This window comes from Anser anser (genome assembly GCF_964211835.1).
Source record: "Anser anser genome assembly, contig: HAP1_SCAFFOLD_111, whole genome shotgun sequence".
Lineage (NCBI taxonomy): Eukaryota > Metazoa > Chordata > Aves > Anseriformes > Anatidae > Anser > Anser anser.
In genome coordinates, this window is record NW_028154049.1 from 66339 (window position 1) to 92151 (window position 25813).

Below are 25813 nucleotides of genomic sequence, written 5' to 3' on the forward strand. Positions count from 1 at the left end.
GACAAAAATTAAAGAACAATAAAATCAATTTTCTTGATTTTCAAGAATCACAGAAGCATTTATTCAATCGGTACTAATATTACAGTGTCTTTACAAAAAATGTGTAGGAGAAAATGGGAGTGGGCAAGATAACTGGAAAGAGTCCTTACTACTAGAAGTGCAATAATGCGTCTTGAATTAGCACTGTAATATTTAATAATGCATAAAAAAAAAAAAGACTAAGGAAAATGTAGAAAGTTAAACAGCACATAAAACATTAGAAAATAATAAAGTCTAGATTTGCGATGGAATCTTAATTTGTCTTCACTATAAGTGTTTATTACAATGACATTCAATATTTTGCATTTGCCATTCTGAGTATGAGAAAGACAATGAGGAAGAATAATAAATGATTCAGCATTTCATCTTCTATTTGTGCTTCAGTGCCTCATCATACATTCTAATGGCACACCTCAGATTTCACTACAAATACACAACTATTAATTTATTTGTGGGGTGTTCACATACTGTAATATTCTACTGCTCCATAAAGACATACAGGTATTTACAATTAGCCTGAAATCGTAATTGAATACACTGCAGTGTGAAAAACACCAAATAATAGGTTAATGTCAGAAAAGTCTACTAACTTCAGAGACCAGAACTTTACAGTCAAAACTTAATACTTCTCAGAAAATAGGTTGTTGTTTTTCAGACAACCGCACCACACAACTACCTTAACTTACTTGTTTACTTTTTATAAACTTCAACTTACTTTCTAAAACCAAATTGACTTCACCGAGTCTGCCATAAGTATATTATGTTTAGATCCATATACATTTTTCCATCAATTCAGATAAAACTGAACAAAAGTAGAAGATTATTGCCATGAATCTAAGCCTGTCACTATGAGGTAGAGATGACGATGAGCAATAGCTCTACACAGACAACAGAAGTGTTACTGAGGTTTACAAATCCTGAGGGAGTAATGGCAATCAGAGACATTTCTGCTTCACTCCTGCATTTTCTCATGTCACCCTGAAGTCAGATCTGTTCACCCAGGATCTGTAAGAGTTTGCTCACAGACACACACGCGGACACACGTATTTGAGTCAGGCTATTTCTTCTACCAGAAGAATTCACTGACATGTTATGTGAACACATTTTTTCCTTATGACTTAAAACTATTATTTTCTCATTGTAAGTAAAGCTGACCCAATGCAGTGTCACATCAGTGTTAAATGGTCATGGTTCAAGGAGACAGCCAAAGAGAAAGTGAGACTATACAACACTGTTTAGTTTGGATGAATCTTTCATTCTTATATGCTACTCCTTTCATATTTTAGACTCAACTATTCACAAATCAGCAATGAGTCTTGCAAGTTACCTTTCAATCTGTAACGAATTAACTCAGTCACTTCTATAAGCATGCAAAGAAAAGGGAAAAGAGTCAAAGAAGATGTCTGACATTATATAACTAGTCTTTAGTACCACAGGATAATCCAACAGTTCTTAAAGCTAATGACTACTATTCTACTGAATTCTGAAGAAGCAAAATGAGAAGCAGACTAAGCAAATAATAAAGATCATTGCAAGAGTAGGAAAACCATAAAATATGTTTCCTAAAAGTGATAAAAGAATAAAAACAGACTTTTTTAAAAGAGTGAGCAGAGTAGCCACATAAAGTTTTTTTTTTACTTTTTTTTTCCATTTTGTAGTTTGTAAATGAAAATCAGATGAAAAAATCACCAATAAACTTTTCAAATAATTGTCCTTTCCAACTGATAATTACTAACTCCTCTACGAAAATTAATTTAAATTTTCCCAGAGTTTAAAAAGCAAGAGATTAAGTGTAATAATAAATCTATTTCATATTCTATGATGTTTCTTCTAAATAACCATGTCTCATCTCAGCATAGTTGGTAAGTAAGAGGAATAATGGTAATCTCCCAAGGTAATATAATATAAACCATTAAAAAGGAAAAGTAAAAATAATTTGCTATAAGATGTTTTTACCTAGCTTAGGTGGGGATGACGTTGAATGGTTCATGATGAGTTCCACTGAAGTTAAATTAACCAAGAAGAATTCTTGCACCTCTGGTATATCATCCTGCAAAACACAAATACAGTACATCCTCTTCTCATTGTCCTTTAAGAAACTTCCACAGAAGTCACCAAAAAGGATCACACAACAAGTCTCTAATATTACTGTGACACTAGAATTCATTTTTCTGTTTTCCTGAAATAATTTTATTGGGTCTGAAACTGATTATCGTGGAAGAATTAAGTAAGACATTATATATCATGAAAAAGATCCTGTGGTGACGCTAAACTATTCTTGCAAATAAATTACTGACCGATTTTAGAGGCATGTATCTCCAGCAATGAAAAAGTATGAGCCTGTAGCCAGCCATGAAGCACACTGTTCTAAATACTACTAGATAGTTGGTAAAGTTTTAATGAGACAACTTTATTACCTTTAGACAGAGGTAGAGCTGCTTTCTGTGACTATTTGATCCCTTGTGATTTTAATATTAAGATTGAAACCATCTTTCTAAATGATAGTGAAATATAACACAGGGCTTCAAATAATGGCTGCAAGCTTTAGTTCCCAAAATATTACCCTTTTGAAATCATACAGAAAAGTACAGAATTAAAGGGTTTAGAGGTTACCTCTAGAATAGTAATATTTATGGCAACTGATGTTTCTCCTTCTTCTAAAATCAGTGAGCCAGAAGCAGGTACATAATCAGCTCCTGGTTCAGCCACAGTCTCTTCTGTCTGATTACTTACAGTGAGCAATCCTGTAACTGTGGCATAAGTAACATTGATAGTACCTGTTTAATTTGTGAGGAGAAAAAAAAAAAGAAAAAAAAATTGTTTTTCAGTTCTTATATAATGTTCACTGGAATGGATAAAGACAAGAGATCAAATTCTCATCCACAAAATAAAAAGACTAACTGCAAAACAGAAGGATTAAAAGAGTTATCCAAAGTACATTGGAGCTAGTGTACCTTTGTTACCGTTATCAATATGCCTTCAATTTGACCTTTGCTGACTTGTCTGTCTGCATAGGACTCAAAAATCATTGGGTCCAAATGCATCCAGAAATTTGAAGTTCTGTGGACCATAAATATGAAATTGCTGAAAGACTAACTGGGACATCTCATGTACCATTAATATGAGTTTTTGCAACAAGGACACTTTTTGGGAATGACAGATATCTAAGAAAGGCTCTAAAGACAGTGCTGGGAAACACAGATTAATAAATCTAGATACTTTCCTGGGTAGATTGACAAACTTCAATAGAGAACAAAATTAGGGGACACATGGATAAATATTACCAAGCAGAAAAGTTATACATTATAGTTTTGAGAATAAAGCCACCTCTCGCTAATCTGGTAGGGTAAGTCAAGTGGCAAACATAAGGAGTATGAACCTGAAATAAAATGATAGATGAAATTAAAAGCTGCTCTATATGAAATAAAATGTAAGAGATAAAAGAGTCCTAATTAATAAATAAGTAACGATGCTTATTTTAATTCAGTGAGAGATCTTGCACTTACTATGAACAATTATCTTAAAACATTAGTTTACTGAATAGTGTTCAAAGAGTACACTAGAGTATGGACTGGTATTAAAAAATAAATGGAAAAATAGTGTCATTAAAATGTCTCTAAAACTCTCTGGTGTCTCCAGATCTTGAAAAGCACTGTAAATGTTACTTCATTTCAAAACAAGTATGGCAAAAGAAACAGCCAGATTATCACCGAGGTGTAAATATAGTCCAAAAAGGCAAATAGGAAATTATTATACATGTTTTCTCACAACATAAGTTGCTATTTTCAGGCAACAAACACAAGATTCATTTTTTTTTTTCATGAAGCACACTATTGTATTGTAGAATTGAATACTATATAGTTTAAAGGATGTTAATGGATAAATTGATTCAAAGAGGAATCAGAAATTGTCAGAGGAGACATAAATTGAATTCAATGGTCTGGACACAACTTTTTCCATGTGACATTCCTAAGGTGCTGACTTCCTGAAATTCAGAGAAAAAATATGTGGGATGTGTGTACATGTCACTTTTCTCATGTTTTTTATTTTTTCTGAAGAGACTAATGCTTTGAGACAGACTCATTAGACAAAAATATGGTAACCTTAATAGCCACCTGATTGTTACAGCTTTCAGATCCCTTGCTGTATTAATGAGGATTATGACTCTAGTAATAAGTAATATTTAGTTTCCAAGTCTGCAGAAAGAAGCTTAGAAGTTCTGAAAAAAATACCAACTGTAACAAAGATTTTTCCAAACTTTCATTATCATGGCTTTTATTTGCCTAATGATAAGCAAAACAAAACTTCCTTTCTCTTGGAGTTGTTATACAGACCTAGAGATCCAAATTCTCTGTTAATAAAAAGCTGAATTGTTTTGTTTTCTTCTGGGATTAAAACCACCCTGGATGTGGAAGCAAAATTCAAAATTCCATGTGGTTCATCACTAGCTTCTACTGTTAGAACAGCTTCATATCCTTGACTATCCAAAACAGCAGCACCTGTAGAAGAAACTCCTGCAAGAGAATCAGTGGACTGCAGTGAATGAAGTGTTATGCAACTAATATTTTTGTCTTACATTATTGTTAATATTACATTTAAATAACGTTCAGTAGCCATGCAAATACCACGAAACCAAAGCTCACTGAAGTATGTGGATGGTGTGGGACCTACACACATATATATACTTACATTCTATAACAAATAGAAACAGAAATTTTATGCATACCAAGTACAAAGTCACAAAAATGTATTAAAAAATAAGAAAACTTAACAGGCCAGTGCCAAATATCAACTTCCCTATATTTTAAAAGGAAATAAACCATTTTCCCAGGAAGTACCTCCAAAAGCTTAAAACTATATTCCACTTCACAATCATTACATCAATAAACTGATATGTTTTCCAACTATTGCTTTGATGAATAATTTTGCTCATCCCGTTGGGCCACAGTGACTCTCGGAAGTTGATAAGGCACCTCGCAGCAACACAATCCATGTCAAGTTAGTTTGGTGTTTGGACATTAATTTCAGTTTGAAAAAAGGTATTTCAGAACGGATGCAGTTTAAGGCTTCTTTTCTCACTATAATTTTAATGGCAAGAATAAAATATTCTGACCACCTTGAATTCAGGGACAGATCAGTAAGTCTGCAGCTTGACAAGATTGTTTAAAAAGATAAAAATATCTGCATGTTTCATGGCAACTCTATCCATGACATATTAGTAAACTCAGTTTGCATTAAGATTAAGGGAAGAAACAACCATTGAATTAAATAGGCAGAGTTAAATCAGGATTGAAAACCATTTAAGTGTATTTGTGGAGACACGGTGGGATTTATATATACATACATAAGGACCAAGCCTATTTCAATAAAATGTTAATGAACTTTGCGTACTTTGCACCAGCTGCAGTTTGCTCAGTCCTATACCTCCAAAATGAAATAATAAAATTAAAAATATTATATTATTAAATGGTATTTTTAAGATGTAGCTGGCTATAGTTCTGCATTACCTTCTGTTTTGATGTTGTATAGGATGACTTGGTATTCTTCTTTTTCTTCAGGAATATGGTCATCCAGCAGATCAACATACAATGTTGTATTCAACGTCCCCTATTTGTTTTAAGGGTAAATTGATTAGCCATTATTTTATAAAACACAAGTGATATCATAATGACAAGTATTTTGAACAATTTCTTTAAGAAGAGTTAAGTATCAAGAATTGTAAGCTCCCTCCAGTTTGTAAGTCAAAAAGTGAGAAATTAAATAATCAAACCAAGAAAGAAGGACTGTTGAAAAGGCACACTTTTTCTCAGATCAGTTCTAATCACACTATTTTCCTGTAGCCAACATCACTGTTTATGGACTTACCTCAGGAAAAAAAAGTATTCCAGAATAGTTTGCAAAATTTTGTTTTACATTATGTCCTACTATCTTCCACTCAACAGTAACATTTCCCAGTCCTGGAGGAGTTCTTACGATGTGGAATTGTAATTGTTCTCCTAGGAATAAAGGACAAGATGCAGTGTTTCAGGGTCTCCTCTTCTACATGTTGGTTATAAAAATGAGAGGTCAAAAACATGCATCACACAGTTAAAGTATTTTTCCTGAAAGATATTGCTATTTTTGTCAGTTTGAATTTCACAGTAGTTATATACCACATTCACTTTTAATGCTGAAAAGAAAAACCTAAACTTAAACTCTTCTAGTTTTTTTTTTTCTGTTTTTAGTTCACACTTGGAAATAATTATGAACATATGAGGGAACTTGGTATAGATGAATAACTTAGAAAGGGAATGTTCATGAAAACATGCGCAAACATTAGAGCAATACAAGTCTGTAAACTGTACAAAACAGTAACTACTGTATGTACCAACAATAATAGTAGTTTTCTACAACAGTTCCCTGGAAAGAATACACATTATCTGAACATTTGCACTGTCTTGTGACTTTATTCAATGCATGCAGAAAAAAATGCTTATAATTATCTGTAAGTTCCATTTATGTGAGTTCGAACTTACAAATATGGTCACTGTTAGAAAACAAAACATTCAGAAAATGTTAATAATTTCTTATAATCTCAGAGGTAATCAGTATTGCTGGACAATGTGCATATAAAGGAAGCAAATACTATGGTATTTTGCACATTTATAACATTTAACCCCAAAGGCACTTTAATTAAAAAGAGTAGACCTCTTAGTAGGCTTTGTAAAATGTGGAAATTGTTTTATATTCACAAGTTTTTCACAAAATTTCCATTAAATATTTTAAATGTGGACATGTGAAATTAGCATGTTATATCAACATGGAATAGATCAGTAGGCAATATTTTGCAAAACATTCACAATAGAGGACAGATGGTTATTTATAATAGGTAGGTACATGGCATTCATATTTCATATGCATTTTTCAGGTCCACAGAATTTAAGTTCAACAGCACATTTTGTCCTGCATTGGCTTTCAGAGACATGAAATATGCAGAAATCTACAATTCTGAGATTTTTGAAAACAATACATGAGATTTCTTTTGCTTATTGAAGAATTAACAAAACATAAGATAATGTTATAATAACATTATGCTGCCCAACTAGTCCCTTTGATTATGCAATTTAGAGAGCAGCAACTTAGGATGCTGTCTTGCTATTCTACTGTATTACCTTACAGAATTGTACAGCATTGTACAGCTAAAACTGGCAAGAAAAATCTGAAAATTTTCTAGTTACATTTATTTTTTGTAAGGAAGAGTCAGAGATATGCATGTATATTGGCTACCAATGAAAGAGAAAGGAATTCTTAACTTCAAGAGCCCTTAATATACTTAAATAAAATTTAATATTGTAAAGAAGTAATACAAAAACTGTTTACACCCATTTTCAAATACATAAATGTGCTATTCAGCCCCAACATTTCAAACTTCAGTTAAGTCTCAGAGATGTCAACATTGATGTCGACATTGATGTCGACATCTTTGGCTTAAGTTGGTCCATGTTGCTTCTAAGAAAATTAAGGAATTCAAAATTTATTGATATCACAAGGATTCCACTTCTACAGTCAAATATCTGGATGGTAGACTCCCAATTTACAGGTTCCTCTGAGGCTAAATCATTACAGTGTTTAACACTGCACTGCAATCCACTATGTTCTATTTGAGAATTTTGCATATCCATTACAAAGAAATAAAGATTTAAAAGAAAAGTGGTTTCAATGGTTTAGTACCATTGGGAAAACACACACACACACAAATAAGGCAAAGCTTATTTCAATATATCTCTATAAGTTATAATGAATTTTCATTGAAGACTGGGAAAAATGCTTTATGATATAGAAAGCTGTTCCACTATAATCCAAACACTGAGAAGAAACTTGAAGTCATTATTACAGATTCCAAGTAGTTATTTACTGATCCATGTTTCCTACCAGCTTTACCAAGATTTTTTTGGTATTCCTATCCAGAAGAAATGCTAATATGAACACTAATTGATTTCTGAAGATTGAAAGTGTTATTAGGCTAAATTCAATATTTTTTTTAATATTTAATCCTTATCCATACTTTTACATTTCTACATTGTGACTTAATAAGTGATGCATCTCTTACATAGAGAAACAAAGAGGTGGGTATTTATCGCTGTGAAGAAGGGAGCATCAGCCGCTCTCCTCTTCCTCATTACTTTAAGCTACTGCAGTGCATTTTCTTGTAATACAGTTACACAACTGTCGCAGACCCCTGTCCAATAAAAAATACTACACTTATCCTCAATAAGGTAAAAAATAACATGCACATTGTGAAAACAAAATGTATTCACTTAACAGAAAATTTTCAATAACACAATAACTGTAAAAGTAATGATATTTGGATTTATGTCTGGTAAATTTTGCTTTCGAATGAAAAAAATATTTTGACAAACTAAAATAATCTAAATGCCTTAGCTCTTTTGCTCTTTCTCTATTTCTCCCTTTTTCTCTCTCTTTTTTTTTTTAATCAAAGACACTTAGTTCACTTGTTTTGTTTCTGGCTGGAAGGCAATGAACTATTTCTTTTCACAACCTGGAAAAATAATATAATAATAACTATATATAATAATAGAACTATAGCCAAGTACTTCAGTTTCAAGCAGCCAGCATTTGGTAGCATGCTATGAATAACATTTAACCAGTTGAAAGTATTCAGGGACTTTGGGACTGAGACAGTTTTTATTAATTCCTTGTGCTCATTAACAGCTCTTCTTAGCTAATCATATCACATCTGGCTTGGCACAGAATTAACACAAACCATACCTAGATAAAAAACCAAAGGTTATGATGCCCTTTCATGTTGGGAAAACAAAACAAAAAACCTTTGGTTGAGAAAGCCATTTTTCTTCAAACAGAAAATGTAGTGCACACATTAGGGGACAAGTTCCTGTTTTGTGAACTTTCCCTGCCCATCAGTTCAAACATCAGAGAAACGTGATACTGCAATACACTGAGATTCCATCAAAGGCCACCTAAAGCAATCACCACCAGTACTATTATCATCCTATGCAAAACTGCATCAAACTGTAGATGAAACATGCCGTGTATTCTTTAAAACAATAGTAGAAATGTTTAGTACATACCAAATTATTATTGTTCTTTCTCAAATGTTTGCTTTCTCTTATAATTGCTACTTCCCAAATCATCTGCCATAAAAAAACATCAGGTTCATGGGACAGACAAAGGGAAGATGTTACCCTAGTGTTTCTGCAGGAATGTTTTCTAGAATATTTTAAATTCTTTGTAAGTCGCTGATAGATCTGATTTGCTTATGACTATTAGGTGTGTGTATGTTGGCAGTCATGAAGTGGGCTGGCAGGAGCCTCGTGCAGGCCAACAAAGAGAAGGGCAGAGTCCTGCCCCTGGCGGGGAGCAGCCCCAGGCACCAGGGCGTGCACCCTGATGGAGAGCAGCTTGACAGAAAGGGCTTGGGGTCCTGCTGGACACTGCACTGGGCAGGAGCCAGCAACATGCCTTGTTACTAAGAAGGCTGATGGCATTCTGGGCTGAATTAGGCCAAGTATCCCTAGCAGGCTGAGAGAGCTATCCTTCCCCTCTACTCTGCACTGGTGAGGCTGCACCTGGAGCACTGGGTCCAGCTCTGGGCTCCCCAGTGCAAGACAGACCTAAACGTACTGGGAAGACTCCAACAGAGGGACACCGAGGTGATCAAGGGAAGGGAAGAGAGGCTGTGAGAGCTGAGACTGCTCAGCCTGGAGAAGGGGAGGCTCAGGGGGATCTCATCAGTGTCCTTCAATACCTGAAGGGAGGGTGGAACAGGACAGAGCCAGGCTCGTGTCAGTGGTGCCCAGGGACAGGACAAGAGGCAGCGGGCACAAACTGGAGCACAAGAGGTTCCCTCTGAATATCAGACAGCACTTTTGTGCTGTGTGGGAGCACTGGCACAGGTTGCCCAGAGAGATTGTGGGGTCTCCCTCCTTGGAGATACTCAAAAGCCTGGACATGGTCCTGAGCAACCTGCTCTAGGTGGCCCTGCTTGAGGGGGAAAGGACCAGATGACCTCCAGAGGCCCCTTCCAACCTTAAGCATTCTGTGATTCTATGAATGCTTGCAAGAGTTCAAAGTACATGTCAGGTATGTGGATATTCACTTCTTGCTGGTGTTCTCTGAACAGTGAAACACAATCATTGTGAGTCATTATCAACTGAAAGCACAAAGATGGAAACTGGCATTAAAATTTGAGCGTGGTCAACACAAAGAACACACCTTCACAACCAATAACAGATCTTGAGGCTGTATGGAAGCTTATAATTCCTGCCACATTGTCACTTGCCAGAATAATCACTGTGACAGTGTCAAAACTGGGCAAAATTCGACTCCCTCCTTCAGTATGGACCAGGCTGATTTCAATACTTTCATCATCCTCTGGCTCTGGATCATCTATAATGGGCAGCGTGACCATCATCTTTGTTTCACCTACAAGGAGAAGAACGTATACAACCGTGTGTCCACTTGGAAACCACCTTGTAAAAAGACTCAATCATCTCATTTTGAAAATAATTAAATACATAAAATATATTAAAATTGCATGAAACAAACTTATTTACCTTTCTGGAAGTCAGTGAATGTCATTATGAAATTTTATCTAATTACTATTGATCAGTCACATTAAGCCAATAAAACGATCACATCATTAAATATACTATGTAGAAATTAATTATATAGGAATTATTTCGGAGTGCCTAGAATTCTTTATTTTCATTACAAATTCTATGACTTTAAAATTTAACTTAGAAAAGGGGAATATCATTCTTGAAAAAAAAATAAATTGCCAGGTGCTAAGCTCTCCGATGAACCATTTACACAAGGGTGTACATTCAATATGAGTACATTTACTGAGCCAGGGAATGCATTGAAATGGGATGACATTTTGTTAGTTCCTTGCCTTTGGGACTATCAAAGAATAATAATGTAAGCAGCAAACACCGTTAATCTCTAGTCGCTATATATCCATTAAAATTTACAACACAATCCTGTTGTTCAGTGCGTGTGCATAACCCAGCTGTGTTTTATGATCATTAGAATATCAATTTACAGAATACATATGTATTTCCTGCTAGATTGTCTTTCAAAATACTTCAAAATCAGTTTTTACTAAACTTATAACTGGTAATGTAATTACATGTCAGCCTCACAATCATTGCCAGCAGCCATGCCTTACTATTCAGATGATTTATCAAGCTAGCACACTAGAATCTTTACTACGCACCTGGAAATTGCTTTCAAAATATCAGTTCGATTAACTCAGACTTTGAAAAAATAAAATACAGCATAAAATACAGCATGCTGCATGGTACTTAAGTAATGTCTGAGAGGGACTTGTTTGTCCTGTTTGCAATTCTTTTAAATATGTTCTGTTATGTTACGTTTAAATATGTTTTGTTATGTTACAATATGATCTCAGAATTTAAAGAGATGTCATGAAAAATTAGTACTGTAGTGACCGAGGGCTAACAAAAGACCACTTAGGCCTGATTCTCATTTCCATTATCCTTGCTGTAACAACTATCTTCGACTTTATTAATCCTTACTTATGTGGTAAAGGAAATCTTTATAGTGCAATATTTATACTGCAATATTTCTTTAATAAAAACCCTTAGGTATTTATTGTGCTTAGATATTTCATTGTGCTTTGCTACCACTGTGTGTGTTCTGCAAGATAATGCTACATGCTAATGAACAACCATACTCTTTTGCACGTGTATCCTTAGCATTCAGGAAAATTTAGCCTAAGAAGAAGATATCAGTTGTCAAAACATCCACAGTATCGTGTACTTGTCACGTTCTTTTTTCTTTTTCTTAGTTTTACAAAACAGAAGCCAAAACGAGAGCTTGTCTCACCTTCAGCAAACACCAGAGTCTCACCGACACCTATAAAATCCAAGTTTGGAGTAGCAGTCCCACCAATGACACGCCATTCCACTGTCACTTGTCCCAGGCTGCCTTCTGTTCTGTGTATCATTAGCTGCACGTTGGTCTGAGGACGTTCCTCTACTTCAACATACAGACCTTTCTCTGTTGCATTGGGACTTACACTGTAGATCTTAAACACTCCAAATGCGTCTCCATTCATCATTATGATAACTGTGGAGGTATTTGGCTGTCCTATGGTTGGTTGGTTTTTTGAGCTGGCTGAGACGTTCATCAGTTCTGCTTTCAAAAGGGTTATAGTGAATCTCTCATCCAGTTCTGGCAGGCTGTCAGGCAGTATGGTAACTGTTAGATTTGCAGACTCTTCCCCTTCCTGCATTATGGCCCACTGTCTTGTAACAGGTTCATAATCACTGCCAGCGATGGCTTGTGTGCTGAAGAGGGCGAATGCACTGGTAACGTTTTTCTTGTAGGTCCGGAACCCTGAAGTGTTGTTAGTTAATGGGCTGATATCTGACGTCAGCCAAAGGCAGAGAGGAATCCCTGAGGCACTGGAAAATGTAAAGGCTGAACATGCTTGTTCTTTTAGGCACTGAGCTGCACAGGAATACACAGGGTCACTTGCTGCTGACACATTCACTCTGGTCTTGGATGGTTTGTCAGGAATTCCTTGTACAGGAGGCTCGTAGTAGGCCAGGATATCCTGACCTTGCTCCACAGCAAGAGCTACAACGTCAGTCTCAGAAGTGCTGTAGAAAATCTGCAGCTGACCAAATCTTCCCTCACTAAAAGACATTATAATAAAATAAAGTTATGTTAGTTGACAAAGGATGTCTAATATTCTACATGTTTCTGGGTTAATAATAGAAGTGAACAAAATCAACTGACCCTTTCTGAATTGCTGAAAAATTCCAAATAACACATCAAAATGCATTCCCTTTGAAACTAGTACCAGAATAACTGAGTTATCTTATTTTTTTGTGGATAGCAAGTTTGATTATTTATAGCTTAGGTAGTAGTCTGTTAAGAATGCATATTTGTAAACATTTGGTTCTAGGAGTTAACTTAGTCTTCTTCAGGACTTGGCAGCTCTCCTTACTTGCAAGGAAGAAAAAGCCGGTGACACCCAGACTTATCATCCTTCCTCTAGGATCACATGCATAAAACCTGTTTTCCTTCTCTTATTTTCATCCTGTAAGGGCTGGCCATTTTGTCCTCCTGTTCAAATCACAGGAACAGGCTACCATGCAGGTTTAAATGATTTGATGATTAAACGGACAAAATGAATAGTACACTGTGTACGCTGAGTTTACATTGCCAATGTAAACTCAGCGTATTCAATGTATACTACTGTATACAATGTATACAATGTATACTACATGTATACAAATGTATACAAATGTATACAAAGTATACAATGTATACTACAAAGTATTCAATGTATACTACGTTTAAGTAATTTATGTAATACACAGACATCTACTTCAAAAACAATGTGTTTGAAATGAAAATACATTGAGATGGCAGATCAAAGAATTGATGCACATATTTTTATGAGAGGAGCATGAAATTTGACATTATAGTGAAAACAAAAGTGAAGAATAAATAGTAATTACAAATAAAGCAAACATTATACAAACCTTCGCCTGACTGTTATGTTTGCCAGCAAATTTCTTTCTAGTGGCTCCTGAACTCGATATAAGGATTGATGAAAGAAAACTGTGCCATAAGGATTATCATTGGCAGGTATTATAATACTTGCCACGCCATCTAACCCAATAGCACCACCATTGGAGGCCTGAGTTAATTCTACACGGACAATCTCAAAGAGAAGAAAAGAAAAAGAAGTAATGCAGCTAGACAATTTGTGGTTTTTCTAACAATAATTACAAGCAAAGTATAACATGAAATTATAGCACCTTCCTGCCGGAACATTTCTTGTTTTCCATCATACATATTTCTAGAACAAGTCAAAATTAATACCATCTTCAAGGAAGATGTAAGTGCTTGACTTACTTCTTCTATTTCTGGAACATCATCAGCCAGGATTTCCAATAGTAGCATCTGAAAGGCTTCCCCAGGGGCAAAAGTAATATTGCCTGAGGCAACCTGCAAGTCCTCATCAGCAGGGTGTCCACCAATGGTAGCAACCCACTCAACAGTAACGTTACCAAGTGTCCCAGCATTGCGGATTACTGGCAGATTTATGGGTACTGATCCAGATTCAGGCTCCTCCACAGTAAATTCGGTCATCTGGAACACTGAAGTGCAGCACAAAGAGGTGTATTTCATTAACAGTAATATTTAAAATAAAAACACCATCCTAGTTACTGAAGTATATATTTTATTTCACTTGATTGCATTCATTTGCACAATTAAAAAAATGTTAATCAGGTTTAAACTTCAAATTGAACTTTCAGTATCATTTTATCTGCAAATAAAATTGGCATGAAAATTCAGCCCCCACCCAAGAGTTTATTCCAACGTATCCATTGTTCAAGGCTAGCCATGATCTAAGTTTTTAGAAGACGGTCAGAAGGTAATTTTTCCCAGTGAGGAAATTTTTTATCATTTTTTATGTCACGTATGGAAAAAATGTGTCAACATATTCCATCTAAATTGTTTCAAATATAAGTCTTTCTTGTATAAAATCTTTAGTTGTTAAGAATGAAGTTAATGAATTATCCATGTGGAATTATTTACTTTTGTCAATTTCCTTTACATTTTGCTGATAAAATGGAATAACTGAAATAAAGTAGGGTACTAAAGGGAGAAAGAGTAAGTCAAATAAAATGGCTGGAAAACATACACCAGAAATACTGAAATAGAAAAAATAAATAGAAAAGATAAATTTCTAAAATGTCATTAAATTTTTGAAATTACCATTTTTTTCTCAAAACCTGTGTAATGAAACTATTTTTGGAAAGTGTCCACAATCCATTTTACTGATAATGATAGAAAGAAGAAAAACTACAATAACTAACAACCAGAACATACAAGAATGCAATTTAAGTCATATTTGTACTTTCCAATTTCCCCAGATATTTAAACCTGCTTTGCCTGATTATTTTGTAAAACAATGACACTGCACTATCTAAACAGGTTTTGGCATGTAAACTTAAGCTTCAAGCTATTGCAGAAATGCAACATTTAGAATAGATAAAAAAATACAAATTAAATTAAAATCCATCCCCATTAGGAGACTCCAAAATCCACCTTCGTCTCACAAAATCTTGATATATAAGTTGACTGAATGCTTCAATTTCGCTATATAAGGGCACCATTTGCCCTTACTTACACGTTTTAATTTAGTTTATCTTATTTTGTCCTTTACTGTGTTCATCCAGACTTCCCTTTTTGTATTCTGAAAATTTTTATTCCATTGCCCAGTAATAACTCACCCACAAATCAGCAGATTGCTACTGGACAAGAGAAAATATGCAAATAAGACTCATTTACCAAAGGATCCAAACGGGTCATCAGAAGCCTCAATGGTTATGACTGCCCTCGTCAAAGATCCAAGCAAGGCTCCTCCTGTCGTTTGATTCAGCAGCTGAACATAAAAGGACTCCTCAACTTCAGGATTGATATCATTAATTATATAAATTGGCACAGCTTTACTTGTTTCTCCTTCTAGTAAGACAACATCTGATGAGGCTACACTGTAGTCCTCACCTAGATTTGTACATGAAAAAATAACAAAACAATCAAAACACAGAAGAATATTAAGGCATTCTGGTTCATTATGAAACATCACTAATGTTTATCAGCACTAATATTTATCTGTTCTTTTTGCATTCCCTTGTGTTCATATGTTGGTGTGTTTTTTTGTGTTTTTTTTTTTCTTTATCTTCATACCCAGAAAATACAATTGTTTATTTCCTAGTGCCTTTTAGATATCTGGATGGATGAAAATAAATCTCATCTTGGCCAAAACAGAGTTTACACTGTCAGTCCAAGAAGCAATTACAAAAGGTCCATTATTATCTTCCATTGAGAAGATCACACAACTGTGACATTTCTATATTTGATTTCTGATAGTTGTCTGGCTTTCCAAGAGATAAAATGAAACAGAAGTACCTTTTTCAAAGGAGATTTTACTAAAGGACATAAGGTCACTCCTTCCCTCGTGGAGCTTTTCAGGGATCACCTGAGAGCTTTACCTTTCATTTGCAAAGTAAAAGTCTTCTTGAATTGTGCTTAACATTTGTCTGTTTCACAGAGGAGTCACCAGCTCTCAATTTCCCTCCAAGAAACTCAAATAAGCCATGTATGGTAGGTTGAAATATGTACAAAGGACTAAGTACTAGCTATATATACTACTACAGGATTTTTTATTTTATTTTATTTTTTTGAGAAAGTGAGTGGCCACCAGGGAAACAAACAGCCAATTCCTTTCCTTAGTTTTCTTGCTAGATTCTTCAGTGATGATATCTCTGAGTTTTTTTAAATTTGATGTAAGGTCTCTTCTATAGGACCTGAATTCCTGTCTCCTAAGTACACTCAGTAAGTATCTCACACTTTGGTATTTTTTCTACTTGTTTTACTAGACTGCATTCAATACACACTTGCTTGCTTTGGTTACTCGAAGCATACAGTATGCTCTTTCTGGTTTAACACAGAATGTGTATTTCTGCTATTTTGATTTCTTACCAGCTGTTGCAGTTATTGGCATAGCTTTGAATTTCACAGAAACATCTGCAAAAATTCCCCCAGTTCTGGTCACGTTAATGATTGGTCCAACATAATTTTCAGCAACTCGCACAGCTGAAGCTGAAAGCTGAAGTGTTCCAAAAGCATCATCATTGGCATTGATAATTACATGAGCTATAGTCTCACCCACTGATCCAAGACGAGGAGAATTTACAACTGAAATATAAAAAAAACCTCTTAGAGCAAGCCTGAAATGCCTCCTATATATGGCTATACTGTTCATATACATACACCTGAGTTTAGTGGATGGCCACTACTAGCTTTCAATAAAATTTTCATTTTAGATTTGGACAAAATATAACTACAAACTGCACAAGCATATTTTTGATGTTTGAATTATATTATGTCAGAAAATCCACATTCTTACTAACTTATTATTCTACCCTGCTGTGGAGCATACAAAACACCAGTTCTTTGAAGAGGTGAGGTACTAGCAAAATTACTTATTTATTTGTCCATAGGACAATAGAATTTTACACTAGCAATGATGAACTATAAGTAACCTTTCAGTTTCCCAGTAGAATTTTTTGTAGTGTTTCCCTTAAAAATCAAGATTAATGTGGGAGAGTCATGGGGGAGAGGGAAGGGAAATTAGGCATGCCAAGAAGCTCTTAAGCATAAATAAGGCTGTAATGACCTGAATTTATCTGATCGGGCAAACATCCTCTACGCTAAAAAGCCAGCATGAAGCTGCAATTCTACACCACTTAATGTTTAAAAGGCTTTTTTCGCTTTCAGTAAGTGCAACTAGCTTATTTCCTATCATTGTGCTTTACAGAAACAACAGGTGAGCAGGTATTAGCACACAAAACCAATACAGTAATACAGTTGGCCTAAAACACCTGGGATAAAGCAGATGCAGAAGGGAGAAAGAAATGTCCACCCCTGACAAAATTTTGTGGTAAAGGAAATATATGCTGACACACAGAATCTTCATACTTAATGTGAGATACTCTGACATATAACTTACAGGATTCTTAACTATACAGAGTTAGGCAGAGGTAAAATTTTACTGTAATTTCAATTGCTGCATTTTATCCTATTAAATATAAATATTAGCCTACATATTTAAGCTTTTGGTTTACATATGAAAGACACTTACTTGGCCGATCCTGTACTTTGTCGATCAAAACAGTATTGTTTAGCTCCACAAAAACAGATTCTGACCTCTCAGGATCATAATCATCCAAAATAGGCAAAGATATTGTGGCTTCGCTTTCATTGGCTGCGAAGATCACATAACCAGTAATGGGTATATAATCTTCTCCTTGTATTGCTCTAACAACATCAGGTGGAAGAAAGGGTGACTTTTCATCATCACCTAAAGTTCTGTATGTAACCACTACTGTACCAAGAAGACCACCAAGCCTTACTATTGTCAGGGAGATATTTTTTGTTTCTTCCTCAACTTTTATTGGTCTGTTTCTCTCAGAAAAGATGAACAGTCCATATGGATCATCATTAGCTAAAACTGTTAATGTTGCATTAGTGTGATTTCCAAGACGACCACTGGACACATTGATGATCAAAACTGAAAACACCTGATCCAGTTCAGGCACGTTGTCAGGAGAAACTTGTATGGTAATATTTGCTCTCACTTGGCCAACATCAAATGTTACATTCCCATATGCAGAGACCAGGTCTTCTGTAAGATCACAGACTATGACCCAATACAGAGTCACCTCAGACAGGGCCCCATGAGTTCTCACAACCTAAGTGGAAAACACAAAGATTTATGTATTTCTTTGTACTATAAGAAAGAAGAACATAAAAGTGTAAAATGGCATACAGCAAAGTCACAGAATCACAGAATATCCTGAGTTACAAAAGATCCACAGGGATTATCAGGTCCAACACCTGACTCCACACAGGACCACCCAAAATCAAATCGCATGTCTGACAGAGTAGTCCAAATGCTTCTTGAACTCTGGCAGCTCAGTGCTGTGACCATGTCCCTGGGGAGCCTGTCCCAGTGCCCGACCACCTCTGGGTGCAGAACCTTTCCCTAACCCCCAGCCTGACCCTCCCCTGTCCCAGCCCCATGCCGTTCCCTCGGGTCCTGTCGCTGTCCCCAGAGAGCAGAGCTCAGCGCCTGCCCCTCCGCTCCCCTCGTGAGGGAGCTGCAGGCCGCCATGAGGCCTGCCCTCGGCCTGCTCTGCTCTGGGCTGAACAAACCCAGGGACCTCAGCCGCTCCTCATACTTCTTGCCCTCTAGACCCTTCACCACCATAGTAGCCCTCCTTTGGATGCTCTCTAATAGTTTATGTCCTTCATATATTGTAGCACACACAGTGCTAGAGGTGAGGCTTCACCAGCACAGAGCAGAGCAGGACAATCCCTTCCCTTGACCATCCAGCATTGCTGTGCCTTATGCTCCAGAACACAGTTGACCATTTTGGCTGCTAAGGCACACTGCTGGTTCATATTTCTCTTGCTGTCAAGCAAAACCCCCAGATCCCTTTCCATGGGGCTGCTCTTCAGCCTCTTGTCCCCAGGCCTGTCCGTACAGCCAGCATTGCCCCTTGCCAGGTGCAGAATCCAGCACTTCCTCGTTTAACTTAATTCCAGTCAACTGTGACCTCTCCAGACTCCAAGACTATTGAAAAATTATTGAGAGAGGTCTTGCAATGACATCAGCCAGCTCTTTCTGTACTTTGGGATTAATCCCACTGGACCCCATAGACTTATATGCATCCAGCTGGAGCAGCAAATCCTGCACAAGTTCAAAGTTGGCTGGGAGTTTATCATCATCACAGTCCTGAAATTCAGAGCTTTGGGTGTCCCCGAGCCCATCATTGGTGTTAAAGACAGAGGCAAAGAAGGCATTAACCTCTGCTTTATTGGCGTACTTATTTGTGAGGTTACCAACCTCAACAAGTAATGGATCAATGTTTTCTCTGCTCCTCCTTTTGCTGTTAGCATCCTTTAAAAAAAGCACTTTTTGTTGTCCCCACAGTACTGGCCAGCTTCAACTCTGAGTGAACATCACCTCTGTAGTCCTTGTTCAACTGACCTTGCTTCCAATGCCCACAGATTTTCCTTTTTCGCCTAAATTCTAGAATAAGATCCCTGCTCAGCCAAGCTGGCCTTCTGCCCAGCTTGCTCAACTTCTGACTCTTTGGAATTGCCTGTTCCTGTGCTCTTAAGAGGTGTTACTTAACTAACCAGCACTGATGGACTCCAATACCTTCAAAAGCAGGTTCCAAGGGGACCTCACAAACTAGTTCACTGAGTAGTCTGAAGTCTGCTGTCTCCATAGCTAGGGCTGAACTTTTGCTGGCAGTTTTCCTCCTATTACCAAAGATTTTAAACTCAGCCATCTCATGGTCACTATGGCCAGGACAGCCTCCAATCACCACTTCACCCACAAGACCCTCACTGTTTACAAGCAACAAATCTGGAGGGCACCTTTCTTAGTCAGCTTCCAGAGTAACTGTACCAACAAGTCATTGTTAACGTGCCTCAGGAATTTCCAGTACCTGTTTGTATTGGCTGTATGGTATTCCCAGCTAACATCTGGGAAGTTGAAGTCACCCACAGGGACAAGGGCAGATGACCTAGAGATATCCCTTAGTTCATTATAGAATAATTTGGCAATGTTGTCCTCCTGGCTGGGTGGTCTATAGCAGACTCCCACAACAACTTCATCTTATTGTTATAACTTATTTCCATGTCCCTTAATCCTTACCCGGAGGATCTTAAGCATGTCATTGCCAACTGCAAGCTGCACACAATCCAGCCCCTCCATTATATACAGTGCAAAGTCATTGACATGATGAGTTAAAAATAAACTAATTTTAAAAACAGTGTAATCTTTATCATCTTAGCTTTGCTGTATTTGTTGTGTCATCAGCACTTACTTTAAAATATTCATACCTCAAATGTAAACAAGTAGAAGTAAATTTAAACTTATATAAAACATTTTAGTTTTAAGCTGAAAGATACACTTTAGAAAGTGAAGTATAAAATGTCAAGACAAATGTACATGATAAAGTTAAGTTAAAATGCTGTAGACCTATTATAAAAATATTGCAGAATGCTCTGTAAAATAGACATAAAAGAGGATTGCATAGCAATATGAGACCCAAAACTTTCTAACCTGCAACATAATATTGCTATCTCCATCTTCAGGCTCAGTTCCATTTACCGAGAGTGACTCAGTACTGAACTCAAAGACGCCATGAGCATCATCAGAAGCCTCAATAGTCACAACGATGTGGGATGCAATTCCCAAGCTGGCTGTAAGTGCAAGTGCCAAAATGAGTTATTTTTTTATACCATCTTTTCTTAAAAGCTAAGGAAGTTTGTTACAAAAAGCACACAGAAAAGCATAACTGGAATATTTCTGCTGTTTTGCATTTTGTGGTGTGTTTTTTTTTTGTTTTAAATGTGGAATAATTATCCACATGGATAAGGAACTCACTTTCAATAATGCAGTCCTGGCAGCCCTTCTATGGAACAACACTCCAAAGCAACATATAAAATGCAAATATTTTAAGAGAGGATCAAAAATAAAATTACTTGTCTAATTAAGGAAAATGAACTAGAATTTAGGGTAGGGGAGAGTTACGTGGTAAAACACAGTGTAAGCAGTGCAGACAGGACAAAAGCAGGTACTATTTTAACTGAAGCTGGAACAAAGAAAAAGCTAGTCCAGGAAATTCTACTACTATAATGATCATCTTGTGTGAGATAACTTGCTGCTTAGAAAGAGAAAGAGCCTGGCATTTTAAAAAAAATCTGGAAACACAGAAGAGGAAACAACACTTCCCAGGAAGTTCCAAAAAGTGGTTAAACCACAGACTTACTCTCAGGTTCAAACTGAACTCCTTTGTATTTTCAAATAAAACAGAAAATCAGGCTGTCACTGTGGAATAAATTATTTGATTTCGATAATGGGTGCTAACACAATATTTTCAGGTCTCTAGGGTTTAATTCAAAATCCGCCATCATTAGCGTTTCCCTCATAGTAGGTGCTTTTGTTTTCATCTTATTTCTGCATATTGTATGTTTTTAATTTTCTCAAGATTAAATTATCTTTGTTTTCTGTATGTTGTGACAAAAATAGACTTCAAAAATGAAAAATAATCAAAGCATTCTTTTAGAAAAAAAAGAGCTAACACCACTTTTTATTAAGAGTATTTTTGAGATGCAGAGATCAAAGCATAAAGCAAGTGGCAAAAGAAAGTATCAAAACACACAGTCAGGTAATTTTTAAATTACCTTAAATTTAAAAAGTTTCTCTCCTCTTTGCTCTCCAGAAAATTTTACAAAATTTACAAACAAAGCTAATTTTTCTAACTACTTCTGGAATAACTACATTGTGTTCTATAAAAATACAGCTTTGAAGATAGAGAAGCTGTTATTTTCTGTATTACGGTTAGTATTGACTGTTGTTGAAATTAAGCCTTTTTTAAAATGGGAAAGAATGTTTTGACAGGACTCTATGATATATCTCAAACCACAAGCAAAATAACACTATGATAAACTGTGTCAGTAGTGTAGTTCATGAGGGATATTACAGTTAGCATAAAGAAATAAAGATTAATCCAAAATGCTTACCATGCTGATGGACAGTTGGAAGGAAGAAATCCATGTTCCCATCACCACTACCACTGCCATCATTTCTAAAGAGCTCAGCAACTTTAAGATGACAGACATACAGATATATACACATATATACATTTATAAATCAGAGCGCAAGCAAAGAGAAATTTAAACTATTCTGGACAACAGGAAAAAAAGAGGGAAGCACTCTAGGAAGGTATCAACTTTGCTTCTGAAAGTGTACAGGAGTTCTAATAAAGACTGAAATATTTACATATGCCACCTCTTACTTAATTTATGACATTGGAAATAGCAATGGGAAGTCAGAATGAAAGAAAACACATACACATAGTTTATCTTTCCTCTCTTTCCCTCTTTGTGTCCCCATTTTGTATTTCCCCTTTCTCACTCCTAACTGAGGCTTGTCATGGAGGAATCTAAATTGAAAAAAAAAAAAAAAAAAAAGGTAGGGGAGACGATAAAGTCCCTCAAGCTCCTTATTCTAATATTTTCTCACAAAGTGAAAATGTTGGGAAAATCTGCAGAAAACTTAACTAATGGGGACTTCATAAGCTTTGTGTTTGTGTTGGAAAGGCCAAAAAGAAGGCTCATTTTAAAAAGGCTATATAGTTACTGGATTACTAAAGTTAGTTGTAAATTTTCTGTCACAACAATTTGAAAGAGAAAAGTTTGACTCCTTTTAACAAAACAACTATTCAACCAAAAAGACAAAATACGTGAAAAGTCTCAAGACTTTACCAAAAGAATCACTGAGACCATGTTGCACCATAGACACATACAATCATAGCAGAGAGCTGGATTAATTCAAGGAAATCTGATACATCCTCCCAGAAGGGACCACACTTGCAATTTCTGAATTGTTTAAAAAAATAACATCAGTTTAAAAAAAAAAAATCAATTTATGGCTGTCAGTGTTTCTAATTACTTTTCCCTCCAACAAGCTTTACAATCTCCGTTAAAATTTTTCTCAAATGGAAAAAAAAATCTGTAAGGTATTCAGGGGTTTATGTGGCAGCACCACTATGCTTTGCCGTCCCTTCAGACTAGCCCTTCAAACCAATAATTCTTTCAAGTGTTTGTCTTGTTCTTACAGACAGTTATCTACGAGCTACCTCTGCAGCTACAGCTCAGCAAACTCCCTATGGCCCTCAACATCCACAGCCTATTACTGCTATAATCCATTTGACCTATGTATTGCAGTTCTTCTGATTTCACTCATGTGGAAGAAAAAACAAAACAAAACAAAAAAAAAAACAAAACAAACAAACAAAAACACAACACTTTGACTGTTTAGCCTTAAATATTTTATAAATATTCCATATTTTTGAAATGCAACATATTGCTAATATATTTTTGCATTATTTTAGTTCTCATTACCAACCATGAAGTTATACAAAGTGAAAAGCAGCAATTGCCTTTAGATGACCTAACAGATGGCAGTGATACACTTTCCCTAATACATGGTAATAATATACTTGCTATGGGATCTGGTTGTTTCCACCAAGGATTAAGAAAAGAACTGAGGAACAGTTCTTCCCTACGAAAAAAGACAGCTGTATGGGGGTGGGGATGTAGAGGTGCTTTTTGTTTGTTTTCAGAAATAACATAGAAAATAATGCCAAGAAAGACAAGATTTTTATGAACGAGTAGAGGTCATGAAAATACAACTAAGGGCCTGATATATGTGCCTTACCTCCTCCCTCTGGGTTCAACAGCTCCACTTTAAACGTTTTTTCTAATTCAGGAATAGTATTATCAGTGATGTTAACAGTAATGTACTTGTATCTTTCTCCTGGCTGAAATTCCAGTGTACCCACAACAGCCTGCAATATAAGAGCTCTTCATATTTTTGTTCAAGTCTAATGTTTTCATCCATATAAAAAAAAGAAACAGAACCTTCATTTTGTCTTTTTCAAAACATCTACTTTTGCTCACTTAAGCTTTAAAAAAAAATCTGAAAAATCTGTTTTACAAAAGAAAAAAAAAAAGAAGAAGACATCTAAGTTGACATACTGGTGAGCATCTGCATTCATGTACATTTTTCTTATTTTTCTGCACAAATGATCAGTTGGACAAGCAAGTGCAGATACACGCAGGTTATTTTGCTAGGCATATACAAATCCCAGTATGTACAAGCATAATGTTAACCTGTACATGCACTTGAATAATATGGTCTGTAACAACAGCAAAACTCACAAATTGCTACACTGAAAACTCTGTTAAGAAAAAAAAAAAAAGTTCAAAACCAGAGGCTTTTCCTAGACAATGCAACTTACTGCAGAGAAAAGAATGGAGAAGTCACATGATGTATATTTTTAAGTGAATATTACATATCCATTTGCCACATCACCTTGTAAAGTAGTCTTTCTGTGAAAGAATCATAGCTGGGCTAGAGCAGTCAAACTGAAAGCTATCTCCACGATAAATAACTCTAATTAATTCCAAAACAATTATACCACCTTGGCAGTTGCCATACCTGATAATCTTTGGGACTGAAAGCTGTGACTGGCACTGTTCTGTATTCCACCAGAACTGTTCCAAGAAGGCCTTGTGCACGAACTACCAGTAATCTGACGTGTCCAGCTTCTTCTTTAATAGTAATATGGGGCACAGAAGAGGCTGGAAGAATCATTTTATCACCTGGCTGAGGAGGTGGCCCCACAGAGAACTGGAGCAGACCTGGAAGACAAGAATTACTACTTACATGGCTTTTCATAACAAATTTTAAAGATGATAAACAATTTAAATAAAGTGATTGATAACATATCTTGTGATGGTTCTGAAATTAAAAACCACATATACCAGTATACCCTTAAGCCTCAATCACACTATTTCCAGAGATGTGCTGTGTGCCTTACCCTCTCTCACTGATATTCTTGTCAGTCTTGATAAAAGGCACAGCAAAATAATAAAACCTTCTCTTCCCAAAAGAGCCTCACAGGCCACGGTTTTGCGTATTTACTGGTACAAGACATATGGAGAAATGACTCTCATTGTCAGGAATTCTCATTTGATGAAAAACCTGGACAGGATCAACTACATGCAGAGCCTTTATTTGCCCTCACAAGAGAATCATTGCTTGTTTGGTCAGGGAAGATTTGAGGCCTTTTTGTAAAATTATAAAAGAAAACTAATTCAGTATTCATTCATGTATATAAACAATGAATTAATTCAAGTTAGATAAAGTGGAATATATGAGATTGCTTCCTCAACTATTACAACCAAGCAAAGTTTTCATCTGACTGGAAAGAACTACACAATAATCTGAAACAAAGCTGTATAATTCCCATCATTGTTACCGTATGGGTGGTCACTGGCTTTGATGCTGATATCAGTAGTTTCCTTTTCTGGATCTATACTTGCTCCACTGGTAGGAGTTGAACCTAGTTTCCCATCTCCAGACACTGCAGAGACTAATGTCACACGGAAATATTCATTTAACTCCGGAATGTCATCATCAATAACATGCAAATTTAACACCTAGAGAAGGACCAAATCATGGAGAAATCAAACCATGCAACATTCTTTGATTAGTCAGTCAGCTGTATCTGCTGTATAGTTCTGAAAGCAAAGGACACTATTTTTGCTCTCCACA

General features: G+C 36.0%; 1 pseudogene across 1 annotated transcript in view; it reads right to left on the reverse strand.

Moving 5' to 3' along the window:
• LOC310890891 (adhesion G-protein coupled receptor V1-like) overlaps window positions 1–25813 on the reverse strand; it is a 72904-nt pseudogene that overhangs the window by 7935 nt on the left and 39156 nt on the right. Inside the window, exons 21-37 of the transcript in view lie at window positions 25518–25698; window positions 24695–24897; window positions 23912–24041; window positions 22213–22293; window positions 20750–20889; window positions 17753–18362; window positions 16591–16806; window positions 15397–15612; window positions 13954–14198; window positions 13578–13759; window positions 11908–12722; window positions 10273–10482; window positions 5905–6035; window positions 5547–5646; window positions 4374–4553; window positions 2653–2816; window positions 1996–2089 (exon numbers count right to left, since the gene is read on the reverse strand). The product of the transcript in view is annotated as an adhesion G-protein coupled receptor V1-like (transcript). The remainder of the gene's footprint in view (window positions 1–1995; window positions 2090–2652; window positions 2817–4373; window positions 4554–5546; window positions 5647–5904; window positions 6036–10272; window positions 10483–11907; window positions 12723–13577; window positions 13760–13953; window positions 14199–15396; window positions 15613–16590; window positions 16807–17752; window positions 18363–20749; window positions 20890–22212; window positions 22294–23911; window positions 24042–24694; window positions 24898–25517; window positions 25699–25813) is intronic.